Source organism: Acinonyx jubatus, chromosome A1 (genome assembly GCF_027475565.1).
Source record: "Acinonyx jubatus isolate Ajub_Pintada_27869175 chromosome A1, VMU_Ajub_asm_v1.0, whole genome shotgun sequence".
NCBI classification, from domain to species: Eukaryota; Metazoa; Chordata; class Mammalia; order Carnivora; family Felidae; genus Acinonyx; species Acinonyx jubatus.
This window is the reverse complement of record NC_069380.1, coordinates 29531848-29552537: the sequence shown is the minus strand read 5'-3', so window position 1 is coordinate 29552537 and position 20690 is coordinate 29531848. Positions and strand designations below refer to the sequence as shown.

At 47.0% G+C, this 20690-nt stretch overlaps 1 long non-coding RNA gene across 3 annotated transcripts in view; it reads right to left on the bottom strand.

Moving 5' to 3' along the window:
- LOC106987162 (uncharacterized) overlaps positions 1 to 17202 on the bottom strand; it is a 42840-nt gene extending 25638 nt beyond the window's left edge. For 2 of the 3 annotated variants that reach the window (XR_001432165.3, XR_008295740.1), the window contains exons 1-5: positions 13783 to 17202; positions 10733 to 13613; positions 10076 to 10261; positions 7940 to 8118; positions 4832 to 5033 (exon numbers count right to left, since the gene is read on the bottom strand). This is a non-coding gene — a long non-coding RNA (uncharacterized LOC106987162). The remainder of the gene's footprint in view (positions 1 to 4831; positions 5034 to 7939; positions 8119 to 10075; positions 10262 to 10732; positions 13614 to 13782) is intronic. The other variant, XR_008295741.1, reaches the window with a different exon arrangement.
- Between the last annotated feature and the right edge of the window lie 3488 nt (positions 17203 to 20690).

Sequence of the window (20690 nt, the reverse complement as noted above, 5' to 3'; positions counted from 1 at the left end):
TGTAATTAGCAGCCGGTATTTTGTCACCTGAACAATAACACTAGGCCCGAGTATAGATAGTGTAATTACAGAGAATTCTAAAGGTCTCTAAAAATATTTCATAGTGACATCAAGTCAAATCATGTCTACCTCTATCCCTGACACACACACACACACACACACGCACACGCACACAGAACTCAAGGACATCTCGCTCCCTGATTTAGCTACACAATTTCCATTCAAACTGGGGAAAGTCACATAGGTAACACCCCATTCAGTTCTTTGAATTTTTATGAATAAAAAAAGAAATCTGTAAAGCAAATCCTGTGATTACAAGCATTTTTAGCACAGAGCACCAGACAGCAGTTCCTGGAAGGGCCCCTTGAATACAACATCGTTCAGGCTCTAGGTATTCTGGGCTCAGCAGTGGGGCAAAGGTTGCGGTCACCTGGGTTCATAGTGGCCCCTCTGGGCAGGGAAGACGCTCCCTTCCCCATTTCAAAGGGCACAAGAGCTTCTCAGCCCTCAGCCCTCTCCCGTCCTCCCAGACGCCAGGTTGCCACGGGAGATGAAGCTTTCTGGCTATTTCCTGGGTAGCAATCCCTGCCGGCGTTCAGCCTGGGGAAGCCCACACTCCTTCCGTGGCTCCCTGTCAGGACTGCAAACCCCACCACGCTCCGTGGCATGACAGAGCCAAGGAGCATGCACACTGGGGACTGTCATGCCTGGGGCCGGGGGTGTGGCTCTGCTTTCGACCGGGTTTGAGACTTGGGGACTGGGCCCGGCCCTCTCTGAACCTCAGTTGCATCATTAATTAGATAGTGACAATAGTGCTTACTTCATAGGGTAATTGTGAGATAAAAGTGTTCTCACCACAAATAATGATGATGATAGTGATGATGATGATGATGGGGCAGAAAGAAACTTTGGGAGATTTTTATGGCCTGAAAGTGGTGATAGTTTCACAGATGTATATTTATTCCCAAAATTATGGAGCTGTGTACATTAAATACGTACAGCCTCTTAAGCATCAGTCATACTTCAATAAGGTAGTTTTTAAAAAATAAAGAAAAACATACATAAAAAAATAAAGAAAAACATACATAAAAGTATTTGGTAAATGTTCAATTTCAGTCTTCTTGGTTTCTTTCCCCTCTTATGTAGTTTTCTCTTCTTTTCCTAATGGAATTAAGAAGTGAAATGGTTGAATAACTATCTTGACAATAGTCTTTGGCAAAGTTCTGGAAAAGGTGAAGTGAAAAAAAGATGGAATGCTGCCTATAGAACACTAGAATTCCACTGGCCTGCAGCTAGCAATGGAGAGGAAATCCACATGTGAGGAGGGAGGCTTGGGCCCTGAGGTTGGCCATCTCCTTGGGGTCTTCGGGTGCCATCCACGGCCAGCCTCACTGTTTTCAGGGGCTTGTCCCTCTCCTTTGTCCTCCAGCCCAGGCACGTGCCCTCCACCAGTCCCTTGTGACAAGGCAGAGGCCCGGCCAACAAAAGTTTTGGAAGATTACACTAAGAGCAAGGGGCTCAAAAAGATAAATCAACAAAAATAATAAGCACTCAGATCATCTGGCTTACACAATGTAGTTTATCCATCTTTAGTATTTGGCCTCAATGGGGAGGTCTCCCTGCCTGGCTGCCCTTCTGCCTCCATATGGTGAAGGTCACGTTTAGTCCCTGCCATCCTGGAGGGATCCCGCGAATTTCCATACCAAGAATGGCCAATTCACAACCTACCTGCTACATGTCCCCGTAGGCTGCTCAGGGCAGACATCCCCAATCAACCACAGCACTCTTCCTCATTGAGCGCAGACTTGGACACAGTCTCTAGGTATCAACTACCAATCAGCCAAAGTTATACCAACTTGTCATCCCTGCTTTAGATCCCCCAAAGTCCTTATCAAAGAAAGCAGAGTCCCAAGAAAGCCAGAAAACTCCCTATCATGCCTGACTAAGACCCCCTTCTAAGTTCTGGCTCCTGTCCAAAGACTACCTCGTCTCCAGGTGAGTGATCTTCCGGGAACGACATACATCAGAGGAGCTCACGCCAGCCCACAGAGGTGCCCCTCTTTGCTCACCAACTCAAAACCGCACATTCATATGAAGGTCAATAAGAGAAAGGTCCTCACAGGAGTCTCCTCTTATACTTTCCACCTGCCCCGCAAGCCCAGAAGCAAAACACCAGATGCCACGGTATTGGCTGGAGATGGACATCTTTATCATGTTGTCATTACTCAAGCTACGGTTACCCTCAATGGAGACAGAGAAAAGAGCAAGCTACTAGCTGGTAAGAAGGATACCTTACAGTGCCCCATACTGTTTTCTTCCCTAAACCCAGATGAATACCTACTAGGAATATGAAGGTTCTTGTTCTGGGGGTGTAGTTACATCGGGGCCCAAGCTATTGGGAGGGAATGTGAATGAAGAATGCTCCCTCCTTTTCCCGAACTTTCCTCTTTCCCCACATATTGGTTCTGGGGAGAATCAAAGGCAAGAATGCCCTCTAAGTACTTTACTTCGGTCATTAAATTTTCACACAAACTCTGTGAGTCATGTATTCTTGAAGTTCATTTTATAGATGAGACAACTGAGGCTTCGAGAGGTTGGAAACCCTTCCCAAGGTCACACAGCTTGAAACGGGCACTGTACAGCTTCAAATCTTAATCTCTTCCTATACCATGCTGGCCCTCACATCAAACCGTGCAAGGCACAGCCAGGGGCCACACACAAACCCAGAATGGTCCCAACCAGGGTCCTATTGCCATTGTCCATGGCCTTAAGAGGTAGAAGACAAACTTTGACTCCCAAAGGAGGCTCTGACGACATCATTCACATAATAAAATATTGTGGGGTCGTTCACAGAAATAACGGGTGTCTACCAAATGCTGGAATCTTTTGATGACCCGAGAATTCTAACACTGCCTCTGTGGTCATCGATTTGATGGGGATAAATGAGAACAATGGCTAATAACCCTTCTTCCAGGCCAAAGACTTTAGCCACAACCAACCCATTGCAAGTGTGGGCAGGTTTCGTCTGAAATAAATCCCAAATCAGTCCACCTTGTTCCACCTGCATTTCCGCCACCCTGGTCCAAGTCACTGTCACATCCTTCAGAGGCAGTGCAGTAACTCCTCTCCCTGTGTCACTCTGTTCCCAACTCCTGTTCCACAGCTGTCAAACTCCTGGCTTTTAGAAGCCAATGACTGCTGTTAGAATAGAATCCGGGCCCCCTATGATGGCCTCCAAGCTTCCACCTGTTCTGACTCCTGTCCACTCACCTTATATCTGATTTATGTACTTTGTTATCTATTTTTCTCTGTTTCCAGTAGCAAGCTTCTCATGGGAAAGGGGACCTTCCTGACTTGTTAAACACACAAGTACACGTTGAATATATGAATGAAGGTTATCTGTGACACATAGAGAAATACAAACTCTCCCCTACAGGCTTGCTCGATGTGTTGGTTCTAGGGACTACAGAGGTGTGATAATCTGGAAACCAGAAGCCTTGGGTTTAGTCATTGCACTGCTACTTAAATTCACAGCACGAGACTGGGAAAACCTCTCAACAGTCTTTGGCCTCTGTTTCCCTGTCTGTTAGTTCTGCCTTTTCCGTGAACAGATGTGATCACCCTCCTGATTCAGCAAACTCTATCGACTATTTGCAAGGCACTCCACTGGGTCCTAGCAATGCCAAGATGAAGGACACCACACTAGCCGAGAAAGAACACACAGGTGATTTGGGGCCAGAGATGAGGCAGTACGTAAACAATGTCTGATATCCTACCATGAGCCCTAACAGAAACCCAGTAAAGACACAACATGCCGCAAAGGAGCGAACCGCGCCAGAGGATCAGAGTCGTGCATGGGAACACCAGCAAAGGCATGATGCATCACGCACAGTGAACAGAAAGTGGTTCTAAGTGGCCAGTTATGGAGAGTGTGGAGGGGCACAGGTGGAAAAGGAGGTTGGGCAGGTACGCTGGGGCATGGAACGTGGAGCCTCTAGGCCAGGGTAAGGGGTTGAAATCTTAGGACAAGTGTTTTGAGCAGAGGCATGACCTATCTAAGTGTATTTCAGAAAGATTATTCTGACAGCAGCCTGGAGGGTGGATTTGGAGGGAAACGCAGCAGAAACAGGACTGTGGAGAGCAAGCTGTGGTAGTAATGCAGGCAAGCAGGGCGCCGAAAGGAGTCGCAGAGAACTGGAGAGAAGCAGCCTAGGCATGAGCGTTAGGACCCCCGGTACGTCTCTAAAGCCTGGGAGCGTTGAAAGTTCCCAGCTGGGGTGATTGGTTGTTGCTTTTCCCCCAACAATGCATGCAGGAGGAGGATCCAGTTTAGGAAGAAATGTACCAAGTTCCTTCTTGAACATGTAAGTCCCCTCCTACGAAAGCACACGAGTGCAGGGTACTGTGGCCAAATCCTTGCGTTAGGGTGGCAGGAGGAGCTGGAACTGTGACCAAATCACTGCACCGTCCTTGTTTTGTCCCCTCCCTGGCCGGAGGAAGGCAAGTTATGATTGCCTCTTTCCTCATGGGGGTGTAGCGAGGCTTTGTTTCTCTGTTTCACGGGCTGCGCCACACCCAGATGAAAAGAGCTCTGTGAGGCAGGAGCATAAGGAGACAGGGCACAAAGAAAGGTCTAAAAGGCTGCCTGAAGGGTAGGAGACAGGTTTGCAGGGCGTTCGTTCTGGCTTCATAATGTGATTTAAAGATCCAGAAATGAGAATGAAAAGATACAGGCAGCAGCAGAAGAGATGGATTCATTCTCTCTCCAGATGGATTAACATTTGGATTGTTTTTCCCAGATGTAACTGGCCAGGATTTAAAAAAAACCTACCATGCTTCTCTCTCAAGGGGACAGCATGGGGCGGCAGACCCAAAGGGCTCCGAAAGAGACAGCTGTCAGCTCAGCAGCTCACTGTGAGGACAGCTCTGTGCAGAGGTGTGGAGGCTGGGACCAGTCAGGCTTCAGGCGCCAGAGATTCGGCCCTTCACCAGCCCAGGGAGCCACCACAGATCCCTCCACAAAGCCCAGAGGCCTGCAGAAAATAAAAAGTTTGCTTGGTACTCCGCACCAGACCAGATGGCTCCTTTTCGGATAAGACTTTCGAAGTGTCCAGAGTGTTCTTTCTTCTCAGCTCACCCCTGAGGCAGCCCCTCTGATCGCACTTGCCCCCACCCCCACTCCACAAGCTGCTCCTCCCTGGGGCCTCTGTGAAAATGGGTCAGCCTTGGAGTGTTCTGGAAAAACAACTTCTCCCTGGGCTTACCAGTTTCCAGGAGAAATAGCACCTTCCTGTGCCTGCAGGACTTGGCTCCTTCACATTCACTCTTCCCCTCCATCCCCCTCACTGCCTGGCTTCTAGCACTTGAGTCTTACCCATCCTTCAAGGCCCTGAAAATCACATCGCCCCCCAAAGTCTTCCTAGACTGCCTAGTAGGAGTTTCTCTCTCCTTGTTCTCCTGTTACACTTTATTTGTTATAACCCTGTGTTAAGTCTACTTGCCTTCTACTTGCTGTGGCTCTAAGTTTCGCTCACACTCTCGATTTTAAGGCCTTGGAGACCAGAGCTGCACTGGGCTCACTGCATTAGCCTCGGGGCCTGCCACTGCTTAATCAATGTTTGCTGGGTTCATTAGAATAGGTGAGTTAAGAGCTGGAAGCTATACTGTTGCCGTAAGGAGAGGCAGGTGTTCCCAGAATGAGTCTGCTTCTGCTAGAGCTGCCTGGATTTCATAACGTGGCATTATTGCAGGGGGACTTAGGGATGTCAGGCGGGAGCCATGGTTATAGGTCTGGAAACATCCACTGGTCAGGCCTGCCGGCAGGGAGGAAGAACAACATCGTGGCCCTGGGAAGAGTTCTGGCTCAGACAGGGTGGGTCGAATCCTGGCTGCCTGTACCAATTTCGAGCCCTGGAATAACAGGCAAGTGTCTTCTCATGTTCTGATCCTCCATTTAGTCAGCTGCAAAGTGATCATAGTCATTCCTACCCTTGCAGGTAATTGTAGGAAGATAACTGTAGGTGCGCGTTGCCTGGCACCTAATCGATGCGCACTGAGTTCTCTGACTAACTCATTCATTGATGGAGGATGTAAATGAGGACAAGGCACAGCCTGGAGAAGGGGGATCCACAGCCCATGAACAAGGGTGGTTCTTGTGATACAGGTTAGTGACGATGTCTGGGTGTGGATACATCTGTACGCTGAGCTACTGAGACCTGAATTCTGTGCTAAAAACTCTGGTACCCACGGAATATGTAGAATAACTTTTCTGAGCTTTGACTACACTGGGTCAAAGCTATGCTTCCCACTACCTCCACATGGCTATTGTGAATAATAAACCACCACAGGCTGTTGAGACTTTGATGAAATGCAAACATATTGCACAGCCCGGTGCCCAGGCCCTAGTAAGCAAGCCTTGAATAAGGGTTCCTTTTATTACAATCTTTTTTTTCCCTCTAGACTCTAAGTTCCATGGAGTCAGGAACTATGTCTGTTTTGTTTTGCACCTTGTACTCAGATGCTGAACACAGAACCTGACAGGTTGGGGCAGGGGAAGCTTTATGAATATCTTTTGAAGAAATGAATTAATACCCATCTGGCATTGTTTAACTCTAGAGCATGGAGGCTGTGATGATCCTTAATGTTTATTTCATTCTATGGCATTCAATGATTTCTAGTCAGATGGGGGGACCAGTTCAGGTCAGGAAGTATTTCAGCTATTGAATCTGTGATTGCGTTGCTTCATGAATAAAAATAAATCAACATTTTTTTTCTCTCTCTCAATCTAGTTATTATCTCTGTGCAATAATTGGGGATTGGGAGAAATTCTTGTTCCTTCTTTGTTAGTGTTGACCAACAAACTTGTGAACTTGAATGCATGTTAGCAATTAGTACTGATTAATCTGATTTGCAAGCTTGGGCACATAACTTTACTCTGGAAATCCTGCACATTTTCTTGACCACAGCCACAGACAGTCAGAGAATAATCTGAATCCCTGATCACTATGAGCTTCCTCCGGACCAATGACCCACACTTTTGACCCTTCCCAAACTCATGTCTCCAGGAATGGAAAGGAAGAGAGAAGCCACGATTTCTCCGGTGCCAAACTTTGTGCAAGGACTTTGCATTTCTTTAGTAGTATTTCATGCTGCCCACGAATTAAGTATCTTAGATCTTCTTCTGGGCACGTTTGCCTTCTCCCTCAAAGTCAGGTTTAGCCCCATGACTTGCTTTGGGGATGGACATGTGAGCAGAAGAGATACACATTCTTTCTGGGATAAACTTTTAAAAGCCAGCATGCTATTTTGCACACTCACTTTCCCTCTCCCATGATGATGTGCCACATGATGAAGCCTCCTTCAGGTTAGGACCCAGAGTGAGGATAATCTGGAACAGAGTGCCCAGCTAACTCCCAAGAGCGAGTGGCATTAGCAAGAAGAATGTCTTTGGAGGTTTAAGACACTGAAACTTAGGAAGTCATCTGTTACTGCAGCATAACCTGAACTATCCTGACTGATATAATATGTCAGTTCATTTAATCCTCAAAAAAAAGATCCATGAGGTGGGTGTTAGGAGATGATTCTTCATGGATCTCATGCATTTCTACATACATGTCTTACAAGCAAAGCTATAGTTCCCTTTATTCCAGAATGTCTTCTCAAGGACATCTGTATAGCAAATGGCCTGGAAAGGTAGAGATAGTATCACCCACCAGAGGAAAAGGCAGGCATACTTACTGCTTGTTATAACCTAAGCCCAGGTCACTCTCCTATATAACACCACTCACTGTGTGTGTAGGTAACCAGTGTGACAAGCTAACATGTTAGATGGAATAAGGGAAATTAATGTCTATTAAATAACTAGTGTATTTCAAGCACTGTGCTATAATGCTATTTTCCAGAGTTCTTTAAAAATTAGCATTGAACTATCCCGACTTACCTAGTTTTGATGCCTAAAGGAAGACATTTGTCTCAGTCTCGGCATACATCACACCCATATTCAACTGTCTTCTCCCCGGCAAACAGATGACCCGGAGACTGTGTTAAACTGTCGGATTTCCGATAATTTAACGTCCAGAGTACCTTGTGCAGTGATAGGTCTGGGAGCTCTGGAGGTCTCTGTAAGAAGCACAGAGTATGTGTAGAGCCAAAGACCTTGGGGGCACCAAGGGCACTCAGATCCAAGCAGTGGCCTCACGCCATCTCCCTGTTCTCCTGTAGGCAATGCGACAGGATGAAGGGGCACCAGGGGCTTGGCATAACTAGCATAATTGAGCTGCAGTGGGAGTACGCATTTCCCCCAACTACAAAGCCCAAGGCTCTCAGATCCCAGGAAAACTGAGCCAGAGCTTCACGCCTACCCACCCTCAAGCCATCCTTTTCCAGTGGGACACAATAGAAGGGACTGGGGCCCACAGATCTGAGTTCAACTCTTGACTCAAACTCTAATCTACCTTAGTGACATGGGGGCAAGATTTTTAACTTCTCTGAGCTTCAATTTTTTCATCCATAAAGGGGAATAATCATATCTCTAACTTGTAAGGTTTATATGGAGACTAATGAATGAGATCCCGTATGTAAAGCACAACGTCCAGCGCATAGTAGTCTTTCAATAAATAGCAGCAACTCTTATTACCGTCATTTTGTTTTGACTGAGGAGACAGAACATCCCTTCAAACAAAAGAAAATTAAAAACTAGGTGTAGAGCCACTGGCTGAAAGCCAAAGGGGAAGATAAAGCACTATAATTGCCTCTCCTGGGAAAAGCAATAAATCCAGGCAGCTGTGCTGCTCCCACTCTGTGGCGGTGTGAGAGGGGGGCTGTGTCAGAGAACTTCTGTCTCAGAACCTGAGTGTCCACCATGTACAAGGCACTCTCTGGGGGGATGTAAGGGGTGCAACGAAGAGGCAAGCACTGTTCGGCCTTCCAGGAGTTTATTCTCTACAGAGGCTAGCACAAAGGGAGGATTAGATAACAAGAGATAGATAATAAAGGTAGACAATCGTTATTAGCTACCAAGATTGGGACAAAGGGAGGATTAGAAAATATTGTATTATGGGGAAAATTGAGAAAAGGGAAGTGATGTGCACAGGTGTTCATGGTGGCTGAGCTTTCATTCTGGCAACAGGGCGTTAAGACAGGCTTCATATATGGATATTTGGGATGAGTAGATGAAATTTCTTTTTTATTGCTTTTTAATTTTTTTTTTAATGTTTATTTATTTTTGAGAGAGACAGAGACAGAATGCGAGCGGGTTAGGGGCAGACAGAGAGGGAGACACAGAAGCAGAAGCAGGCTCCAGGCTCTGAGCTGTCAGCACAGAGCCCGACGCAGGGCTCAAACTCGTGAGCTGTGAGATCGTGACCTGAGCCAAAGTCCGTCGCTCAACCGACAGAGCCACCCAGGTGCCCCTGAAATTTCAAGAGCGACACGGGGAAAGGGAGGGCAATTAAGCAAAAGGAAAATAACGAATCTGACAAGGATTGGGCCCATTCGGGAACAGAGAGTAGTATGATTTGGCTGGAAAGTGTTATGGGATAACCAGGAAACAGAGTCTACACAATGGATGGCCTTAAGAGCGTGCTTAATCTGGTCCTCAGCGAAGAGTGGTAGGCTTAGAACTATGTCTAAGCGAGACGAACCTGGTGGCTCTACATAGGACAGACTGGAGGAGGAACACTTTAGCAGCAGAGAGACCATTTAGGGAAGTAAGAAGCATCTGAGGCTGGAAGAATGGGAGCCCTGGATTGGAGGGGAGCATCTGCAAGGATAGAAAGGGTGCATCCGGGAAAGGTGAAAATTCTATATTCAAGGAAGAGAAGCATGAGGAGAAGCTTAGCAATATCTAAGCCATGTAGCAGGCATCCCTGTGCTGGACCTAGAAAGGTACCGGCAAAGCACTCCTGTGATGTGGTCACCACCCACACGCTATGGAGACCGCACGTTCCGGAAGACTTCTGCTTAACAGGACCAAATTGGTCAAGGATTTAGGGGATGAGCTTAAGCAGTAACTTTCTAACAAATAAGGGGTATTACCCACACAACAATAGACTAAGCAAAGAAGCCAGGGGCTCACCTTTTCTGAAAGCTTTTAAAGCTGGACGTGATGCTGGATGCCATTCCACTGGTCAGAAGACTGAATTAGGTCAACTGGGCTTGCGAGGTTGGCTCGGGCTTGAGCGTCTCTGAACCAGAGTACATGAGGCTTCCTGAGGAGGAGATCCCGAAGGATTCCCCGGTCAGGGCCATTTCCAACAGTCCTCTAGGCAACCCAGGAAGAAAAGGAACAGGAAATTAATTTTCGATTGACTACAGACATTAAGTATTCGACTACCCCTTTCCCAATGACAGCCCAGTGGGAAATGTTGACATGCACGGCTTTGGCAAATGAGCTTTACAAAGTAAAGCACTGCTTCTTCTTACAAAGCAACTCACAGTTTGAATTGAGATTCTGACATATGTTTATGTTTTGACCCAATAATTTTGCTTCTAGGAATCTAGCCTCAGAAAATGATCAAAAGTACAAAGATTTATATGCCAAAATATTTACAAAGGAGAAAAAAAATGGGGAAAACACACCGAACGGCAACAATAGGGACAGAGTTAAATAAATGACAGTATGTCTGTTTATGAAATACTTTGTAGACATTAAAAGTCATGTGTCTGAAGAATAAGAGAAGATGTTCACAAAAGAATGCTAAATGGAAAAAGCAGCCTGATAAATTATACATACATTGTGATACCATGATGATTCCATGGTGGAAAAGTAGCAAACTCGGAGGGAGGGAATCGAGGCAGCATTCCTTCTTCTTACTTTTCTGAACCTTCAAATACTCCTGTAAGTATTTATTAACAATAATAATAATGAACATTGGTTGAAGTCTTACTGCATGCCACATCCAGTCTTAGAAACTTTATACACATATCAAGTCACTTAATTCTCATAATGACTCTATCAAATAGGCCCCATTATTAAATCCATATTATAGTCAAACAGAGCCTTGGAGCCAGGTTCTTTGTTCAAAGCGATCCAGCGAGGACAGGGTAGAGGTGAGACTCGACGTTAGGTCTCTGTGGTCCCAATCTTTCAAACTTACTTCATTAACTCGCCTCTAGAATCAGTAAATATACAGGTGGGGGTAATGCTCCTAATTTCAAAAATGTCCTCCCGCTGCCCCCACCCATCCCCCATACACACACACTCTACTTTATAAGGGAATACCGGGTGTTTAGTGGAGGAAAGCCAGACATTCCAGAACTAGACTCTGCTTTTATGTCAAGCCATTCACTTTTTATGCCAATGTCACCAAAACACTGATGATAGGACCTTGTTTTCTGTGGGAGGAACGGGGATTATAAAAGGTCAAAGAAAATGACTTCACATTGTTAGCAATTAGCTAATTAAGTAAATTATGTGAAGTATTTAACACTAGAACTAGTCATTAGAGTTTACAAGTAGATTAAGAAAAAATAGGAATGGGTTTTGTACTTTGGAATAAAATGAGATGCGAAAGAGATGCCTTTTTCTCCCCTGGGAACCCTTCTGCTTTGAGAAGTGCAGTCAGGCTCACGGGGGTCCCAGGCCAGCCCCTCGTCAGCTGAGTGAGGACCTCGGCCCAGTCACTTACCTTCTCTGGGTCTCAGTTTCCTCATCTGTAGGGGTAGGTCCAGATGATTTATACATTCCTCGCTCTGATTATCACTGCTTCTATGACAAAATTGTCACTGCTTCTATGACAAATTCTATGACAGAGGACAAACCTGTATCTGAAAAGGTTGGTCGGCTACCTCCCAGACACAGGAATCCAGCATTTTGCATGACCTTTCTCCTCTAGAAAGAGGACCCCTTTTCTTCTCCCCAGCCCGGCAGCCCCAGCTGAGATCACAAGCTTTTCATCAGAGCTTTTTGTGATAAAGCAGCCGAAGTAGGGGTGAGGCTAGGAGAGAAAGTGGGATCGGGGATGATGGAGAGCTTTTGGGTGCTGTAAGAATCTCTAGACCGTATTCCTACCCACGCTTCCTGATTGGAACTGCCCAGAGAACTGTATTCTGATTCCATTGTTATTGTTTCTTTTTCCCCTTTAAAGCACTGTCTATGGGAATAAAGGCTCATAATCTCAGGGATCGCTGAGCTAATTTATAAAATGAGAAAAGGAAGTTATTTTCTGTGCACGTAGCATGATATTCCCCCTGACAATGCACACACTGGGCTGGCAGTGCCTGGCTTGCTTCTCCAGCCCACTTGATATTCTGCTCACAGTGCAGAACACAGGAGGGTCAAGGCCAAACATAGATGATGCACAATAGAAACACGCCAAGAGCAGGCTGTTTTCCGGGGACCAGAAAATGTTACCCTATTACTGTTCAGGGACAGCGAGAAACAGAAAGAGGAGAGGGCCCTCAGCGGTGTCTGAGGGACAAACACCTGCGTTAAATCTCAACAGGATCCACCTGCAGGAACCTCAAAGAACAGAAACCTCTCTCCGAGCCACGTGGCCCCTGGTAAACCAGTAACATCTAGCCAGCCAGGGTCCAGGCACATGCAGGCCCCATGGAGTACGTGGAGATGGGTGAATTGAGGCGGGTGAATATGAAAACAGACAGTGAGTAAAAGATTGCCCATGGGCACGGTCGCTCAGCCAAGGGGAGAGTACATTTCCTCTTCCACAAGCCTCCCTACTCAACTGAAAGGTTCTTAATGCTAGAGCTGGAGTAAGGATGAGGAGCTCCTGGTGATTCCCATTTCTTGACCGATGCTGTGGACCAGACCTAGTGCTATGGGCTAGAGTTATTTCATCTGAGTTATTTTCAATCCTCACAAGTACCACATGTCATAGTTAAGGAGACCGAGACTCGGAAAGTTTAAGAAACGTGACCAAGCTAACACAGCTAGTAAATCCCACAGCTGGGGGGACTGGAACCGGAGTTTGATTGTTCCCAAACCAGCCCTTGTTCCATTATGCCACATGGTCACCTCCCATCCATATGTCGAGAGCTTGTTATATAGAAAACACAATGGATGGCAGTGTCTGGGGGGGTGGGGGGCGTGGGGGTGGGAGAGAGAGGAAGAGGTCATATGTCTGTGTGTGTTTGTACAGAGATCTCCAAACACTGCGGGATCTGAACACAGATCAGTCCAGTGGAGCAAACCGCCCAAACCTCTGCTTGGCCACCTTTCCTGATTCCGAGAATCCTCCCCTGTGAAGGCAGCCAGGCCAAGTTACCAGCCATCACTGCCGGGGCTGGAAGTAGAGGTGAGTGTGACCTACCCCCCCCCCGTGTGTCACATGCTGCTCCCACCACGCGGCCACCTCTTCAGCATACTATACCCGAAAAGGTTCCACGCAGGCCACTGGGCCATCCGTAGACCAGCCTACCACACCAGCTTCCCGAAGCTTCTCTCCGGCTGCCAGGGAGCGGAGGCTTTGGTGAAAAGCAGCCATCACAGTGAGCATCAGAGGGCTGAGGAGGAACCGGGGACCCCGTGCTGCGCTTCAGTCTGCACTGTGTTGCAGCTTGACTTCTTTTAGGCTTGTCTTGGTTTTCCTCCAATCAACTCATGTTTCTGGTTGTCACCACCTTGCTGCGTAAAAGCAGAAGCCTGGGTCTCCTTGCTGCTTCCCCAGAACAAGAGAGAAAATGAAGAGATTAAACAAAAGAAAACAAATGGCGTCTTTCTATGATGTATCTACAGACAGGGTGCCTGCCTATATCGTGGGCAGTTCGAACTGGAACCTTCTGGGAGTGAAGCCCCCCACCCCGCCCCCGGCTATTAATAATTACATCAGGACCGTCAGCACAAACTGGACCGGCCTGTGCAAGACAAGATGTTTCCGTGGAATAAGGCTCTGCAAACAGGGTCCGTGTCATGGCTCTTTCCTGGGCAGCACATAGCATATTAGGAGGTGGTGGTGGTTTTCAGTAATAAACCTATGAAACGCGAAGAAAAGAAACGGGGTTGGGGCCAGCAGAGTAGGTAAAGTGGCCTTTCCTGCCGTTCGTTATCTTTCCTTGCAAACTGTCAACAGTCAGAGATGTCCCTACACCGGGCCCCACCTTCCTCAAAGCCTTTAAGCTCTTTGCAGGCACCATTCTGAATAAATTCTCGGGCCAGAGATATTTGCATTGCAACTGTGAAGGAACCCCTGAGGGACAGGAGTGGCTCCAAGCAGCCTGGGACCTGGGAATCCTACAAAAGGTAGAAGGAAGCCTGCTCAAGCTGCCCCCTGCGGTGAGGTTTTTCGGAAGAGAAAACGCCTCCTCCCCCTTCCTCTCTTTTCAGAGATTTAAAGGGAATAACCTAGCACTGGCGAATACTGAATCCTTAAGATTAACTGGCTCTAAGTGTTGTCGATTCAGGGTTAATGAGGGCCAAGCCGCTGAGCGTGCCTCATGTGCCAGGCTGGCACCCTCACCCACGTAGGAGGGGGCCAAGCAGCACCTCTCGGAGGTATAGCCCCAGGGGTTGCAGGATTTTTTACCTCAATACCCAGGGTTCATTGTCGCTGGAAGAATGAACAGGTGGACACAGAATAATAGGCGCAACAGACCAAAGTTTATTAGAATAAGATCAGAAAGTAAGAATCACAGGAAAGCTCTCTTTACAGAGAGGGGGCATCTGAAAGTGAATGCCCACGGACTATAGGCAAGGGACTTGTTTTATAGGGTTTGGGGGGCCCCCTTTCCTTCTCCCTTGTTTCTTCACAGGTTCTACCCTTATTGGGTAGATAACTCTACGTGTCTAGTCATCCCTTTCTTTTTTGTTTCTTAGGTTTATCTATTTATTTTGAGAGAGAGAGAGTGTGTGTGCCCAAGCGGGGGAGGGACAGAGAGAGTGATCGAGAATCCCAAGCAGGCTCCATGCTGTCAGCGCAGAGCCTATTGTGAGGCTCGAACCCACGAACCGTGAGATCATGGCCTGAGCTGAAACCAAGAGTTGGAAGCTTAACCTCCTGAACCACCCAGGCCCACTAGACATTCTATTTTGATTGACTCGTTTCCACTGCATGAGGGATGGTCTCTGGCCGTACTGTTCTTTGTGCCTCGCGTGTTGTATGGTCTACTTATTTTTAGTTAGGTCTTTTGTCAAATTCCTGAGGCAAACCTGAGGGGGAGTAGGTGATGTCACACGCTTAAGAGGAACTTTATGCCCGAGGGAGTTTGCTGGAGGTCAGCGGCGCCCAGGAGAAATGTTTTAAAATTTGTGTTTTCCCCCACCCAGGGACCTTCAGGCCCTAGCCTCTCCCCCTCTGCCTACCGAATCCTATCTTTCCCTAGGATACTGAGATGCCCCACCCTTGGCGGGGGCCACTCCAGAATCTGCTCTGTGCTGTTGACAAAAATGAAGTTTCTCTCCCTGCAGGCAATGAAGATGGCCATGCAAACCGGAGCTCTGCGGCCAGGCGACAGCAGAGCAGCACCAAGAGAGAGCTTCCGGGGTATTTCTTAATTGGGCGCGCAGAAGCCAAAGTCTACTAATGGCCGTTTAAATACCAGCACCATTAGCTGTGTCACTGCAGAACTACCTACCAGATGTGTAACAACCATATTTACTGGTCTTTCTGCAGCTGGTTGTACCTTCTCTGGGCTCATGCCCCATTCGTTCAAATGGCTGTTTCCCCATCTGCTTCGAGGAGAGCGCCTCCATACAGCCTCAGGACACGGTGTCCTCCCAGAGGAGGCCCCGTACAAGACCCAGAGGGGAGCAGTGTAGAGGTCAAATGACTGCTACCATCTGATTTTTATTAAAAACAACATTTAAACAGAACAACCACTCTATTGCCACCAGGGTATTCTATTTTTCTGCTGGGAGAACAAAAGCTCTGTGAATGTTTTATTCAGCAGTAACTAGAACACTGTTATTATAAACTTTCTTTCCCAAACGAATTCCCTGAGCTTATGCTGCCAGAATTCCTCCTCTCCAGGGCAGTTCTGCCTTCACTCATTGACTTCTGAGATCCTTCTAGAAAATCTGCCACCCGGACTCCAGCAAGCAGCAGATGGTCTCAGGGGGGCTGTGGAACTCATTGTGGTGCAGCCCCGCCCAGGATGGCTCTGAGAAAAGTGACAAGCTATGTTTTCATTGGAAAGCAACACCATGCTACTGTCCTTACCATGATTCTCTTCAGGAGCAGATCAGAGCCTGGTGAAAGGCCCTCGGGGTGGGGGAGGGGTGTCCCTATCTGCACTGTCACCTCAGGAGTTCTGGGTAAAGCGTCACCTCCAAAAGTCAGCCTGTCAGTCAAGGACCCTCAAAGCCAGTGGAGGGAAACATCATCCAAGGGGAGAATGTGAAACAGGGTATACCCCAAGTTCTAGAACTTTCTAGATGGTTCCACCAATAGAAATAGGAGCCTCTCCTAGGACACTACTGGATCCCTAGGATGGATTTACCTTTGATGTCGGTACCATTCCAGTATCTCTGATGGAGTCTGACAGAGGAACTATACAGTTGCAAAAGCCAGCTTCCCTTTGAAAGTTCATTCAGATTGACCACTGTCAGAGGAGAAACTCTCCCATTATGGCAGCATCAGGCAAAGCGACCACTGGGAGTGAGCATTAAAAAGAAAACAGTGATGAATGACCAGGAGATGAAGGACAAGCTAAAAAAAAAAGCAGTGACGAGAGACAAAATGGGAACAGCAGGAATGGTGAAAAGCAATGGTCACCGAATAAGGTTGCTGTGCCACAGTCTATTGGCTCTGGTATCAATTCCAACTTGTATCATCTTCCCTGTATCCCAGCAAAGGAAGACTGAAACCACATCTCCCAGTCTCCGGTATGGCTGCATTTCTGGGTCCGTGCAGGTTCAGTGAACAAGATCCACTTACAGAAGCTTTGGAAGGTGGAAGGCTTTGCAAGTGTGCCAGTGGTTAAGTGGGTACCAGCAGAGGTGAGGGTTGGCAGCAAAGGGGCTCCGCGTGCCGATGGCTGGTACCACTTTGGAGGGTACAAGGATGACACCAGACGTAGTAGCAGTTGGCAAAAAGTGTGACCTCAAAGCCGAATGTTAAATGGCAGCCTCTAGTTCTCCTGCCTCCAGCCTTTCCGGGGATTTGTAAGCACTTGCTTCTGTATGTTAAATCCTTCTGGCAATACCTAGAATGGTGAGGCAGCCTGGCTGAGTGTTCACCAACCCATTTTCTTTTCTCCTGTGCACCCAACTAACCTGTATGTCTCCAAGCCTTCCTTAAGAATTAGGTGTGACCCTATGTTAATGGACTGGGACCCATCCCAATCCATCACAGTTGGACACCACTTTCAGATCTGAGCTAAACAGATCTGAGCTAAACAATACTTCAAAGCTTTCGTGCTTCTCTCCCCTCTGCTTGTGGGATGCAGACAAGCACAGTGACCTTGAAAGCTACGTGTGGAGGCGGGGGAGCTGCAGGATGGAAGAGAATGAGCCTGGGTCCCTGCATCACTGTTTGGAAGAGAAGCTCTTGGCCGTCATCATGGCACCGGCTAAAACCACAACCAGTCTTTGGGGGTGGCGGGGGGAAGGAGGTGTTAGAGATGAAGAAGATGTTATAGACACAATGACCAAGAACAAAATGGTGAAGGTAGCAGTCACTGAATAAGGGAGAAAACAACACTGGCTACTGCTATGGCGCTAAGTCTCTAAGGCTATGAGGCTTAATATGGCAGTTAGCGGCACCCCAGTTAAAAGACATTTCTGTTTCTGCTTCTGCCCTCAATGGACTGATATCAGCTACCAAGGTGAAAGAAAGTCAAAATAAACCAATACATAAAACATACATAAAACAATACATAAAACCAATACATAAAACAATACATAAAAACATTATAGGCCACAACCAAAAAGAACACGTGAGCTGCAAGAATTTGCCTAAAAAGAGAGATTTGGAGTCAGTTTAAATTTCCTGAGTGAAGCCTCAGGAATGAAGTTCCTTTGATGTCATATAAACCCTGGCCCACCGTATCATTCCATCCTTATCCTCCTCCGCCTGCCACAAACACTGAGCTCCAGACAAACCACATAGAAGCCCCCAAACACACCACGGGTCTTTCTTTAATATTCCCCAGAGGGGCCGGGGCCTGGGAAACCATCCTTCCAGGTTCCAGGCCTAGAGATGGCCCCCAAGGAGAAGCCTCCCTGCTGGACAGATTAAAGGCCATCCTTTTCCACAGTGGACCCTGATTCCAAGAGCCATTCCCTTTGAATGAACTCCAGGAGCAGATGCAGATCTCAGAGACAAGTGGGCGCATCCCAAGCTACAGATGTGAGGCCTGGCAACTGAACTGACAACTCAAATAGCATCTCTCGTCGATGAGCCAGGCCAGCTGGTCTGTCCCACTGGCTGGGAGTGTGCCTTACAAACGTGCCTGCCTTTTATTTTCTGATGTGTCACAATTCACCCTTTTCATTGTTTCGGAACGTTCTGGAGCACAGGAGGCTAATCATCCCTCATGGTGTGACATCTGTTTGAGATGACCGAGGGCTCAGGCCCAGAACCTCCCTACGTCGTCATGAAGGCAGCCCTATAGTCACCGTCGGTCCATCCACTGCCATTTCCTTCTCAGTGGCTCACGAATCAAGAGACAGAAAGGATGTTCTTCAGGCTGGCAATGAAAACACACCCTAAAAGAGAAATAAACTGGACTAAAAGTAGAGTTCAAAATAAATACCCGTCCCTGTTCTGACAAGATGAACGCATGCATCTATTTTGGTCCCACCCCTGATAAAAACGAGCCTTCATTTAGGCTTTCAGGGACTCAAAAGAAAGGGAAAGGGGCCTCCGCTCCTGCTGCTGGTGCCAATCTGTGTTTTGACGTCAGAACACAATAAACATCGGCTCTGAGGGGACGTCTTGGAGTTGAGGACGAAGAGAGGGTGCTCCCGCCTTTGGAACTCTTTCACAACAAAATGGCACCCGCTTGAAGAGTTCCTACTCACAAGTCTTGTAGAGGAGAAGATGTAAATTCTGACCCCAAGGAGCTGTGTATCTTGTCAACCCAATAACCACACTGAACCTAAAATTCAGAATGAGAAACGAGGGTAATAACTCTTTGTTGAGGGTAGAGCATGAGCTGAAAACTGTACTAAACACTTTCCATACTTGATATCATTTAATTCACCCAATAGGACCCTGAGGTAGGTGGTTTTATTCCATTATATAGAGTATGATACTGAGTCTCCAAAAAATTAAGGACACTGTCCCAAAGCCATACCACTTGTGAGCAGCAGAACCAAAGTCACATCTGGTTTTGTTTGACTCCAAATTCTGCGCTCTTAGCTACGGGCATCTTTAATTAAGATCAGAACTCATCTGGGTAGACATGCTTGTGGCTCAGGGGTAGAGATCGGGGACCAAATGTTGACTAAGGCTGGGGACAAAGGAAGTTTCAGGTTTGGGGCATGCTGCCAGGTAGGTAGGTTTGATCGACACCCAGAGCTAGGTCCTTCCCACGGCAATTCCAGGCCAGGGGGGAACAGGTACAAGGAAGGAGGTCACCAGAGATCTCCCCCAAATAATAAAAATGTAGGGAACCTCAAGAGCAATGCTGTTAACCCCTGGGGGTAATTTCAGTCCACAACTTCTCTTTTTCAGCCTAAAGAAGCCAGACTCAAAAGGCTACATATTACATGATTCCAGAGAGAGAAAAGAGATCAGTGGTTGGCAAGCACCAGGAGATGAGGGTGGGGTCTGACTCCGAAAGGGCACAAGAACACTTTTGGGAGGTGATGGAAATGTTATGCATCCTAATTGTGGTAGCCTTTATACAACTGGCATTTAACTGCACACTTAAAGTTGGCAGATTTGGGACACCTGGGTGGCTCAGTCGGTTAAGTGTCTGACTCTTGATTCCAGCTCAGGTCATGATTTCATGGTTCGTGAGTTTGAGCCCCATGTGGGGCTCTGTGCTGACAGTGTGGAATCTGCTTGGGATTCTCTCTCTCTCTCTCTCTCTCTCTCCCTCTCTCTCTGTTCCGCCCCAACTTGTGCTCTCTCTCTCTCTCTCTCTATCAAAATAAATAAATAAACTTAAAAAAAATTGATATATTTTACCTCATGTAAATTACATCTCAATAAAGCTGATTTAAAATATATACATCCAATTCCTGCCACCACCACCACCCCCCCAAAGGGCACTAGCTGATGAATCCTGAGCTAAAGTTTCCACTGTGCAACTGCATCGCAATAAACTCCAGCATCTCAATCCTTCAATTAGTTGTTCAGCCTTCCCAGTAGGGAAATTTCCAGCAGGCAGCCCCTGCATACACTCCTGATACACCACATCCAGTGGAAGAAGGTTCTGAAGGGAAATGTCAGGCAAATGCTTCTGTAGCCATTTAAATAAGAAGCTGATTGCTAGGGTTACTTTGGCTTCCTGCCTTCTTTTCCAGATCTTCAGAGATCATACTATGAATGTGGTAGAACATTCATCTGGAAAATTGCCCGCTGGCCAGATTAAGGTAGCATCACTGTTTTTTAACTTATATCTCACATGACATACTGGTCTTTATCTTCACATCTTGTTGCATTTTGAAGGCCATACCTGTCTCTATGCTCAGCCTGAAAAATACAGAATAACACTGCTAAAAATACTAAATATTATAGCTACCACCTGCCTAAAAAAAAAAAAGTATGGCATGTATTAAAAATGAGCATTTCAGTAGGGCTAACTACACTAGCCAGGTCTATCTTCCCTTCCAGCTCTAGGTCACC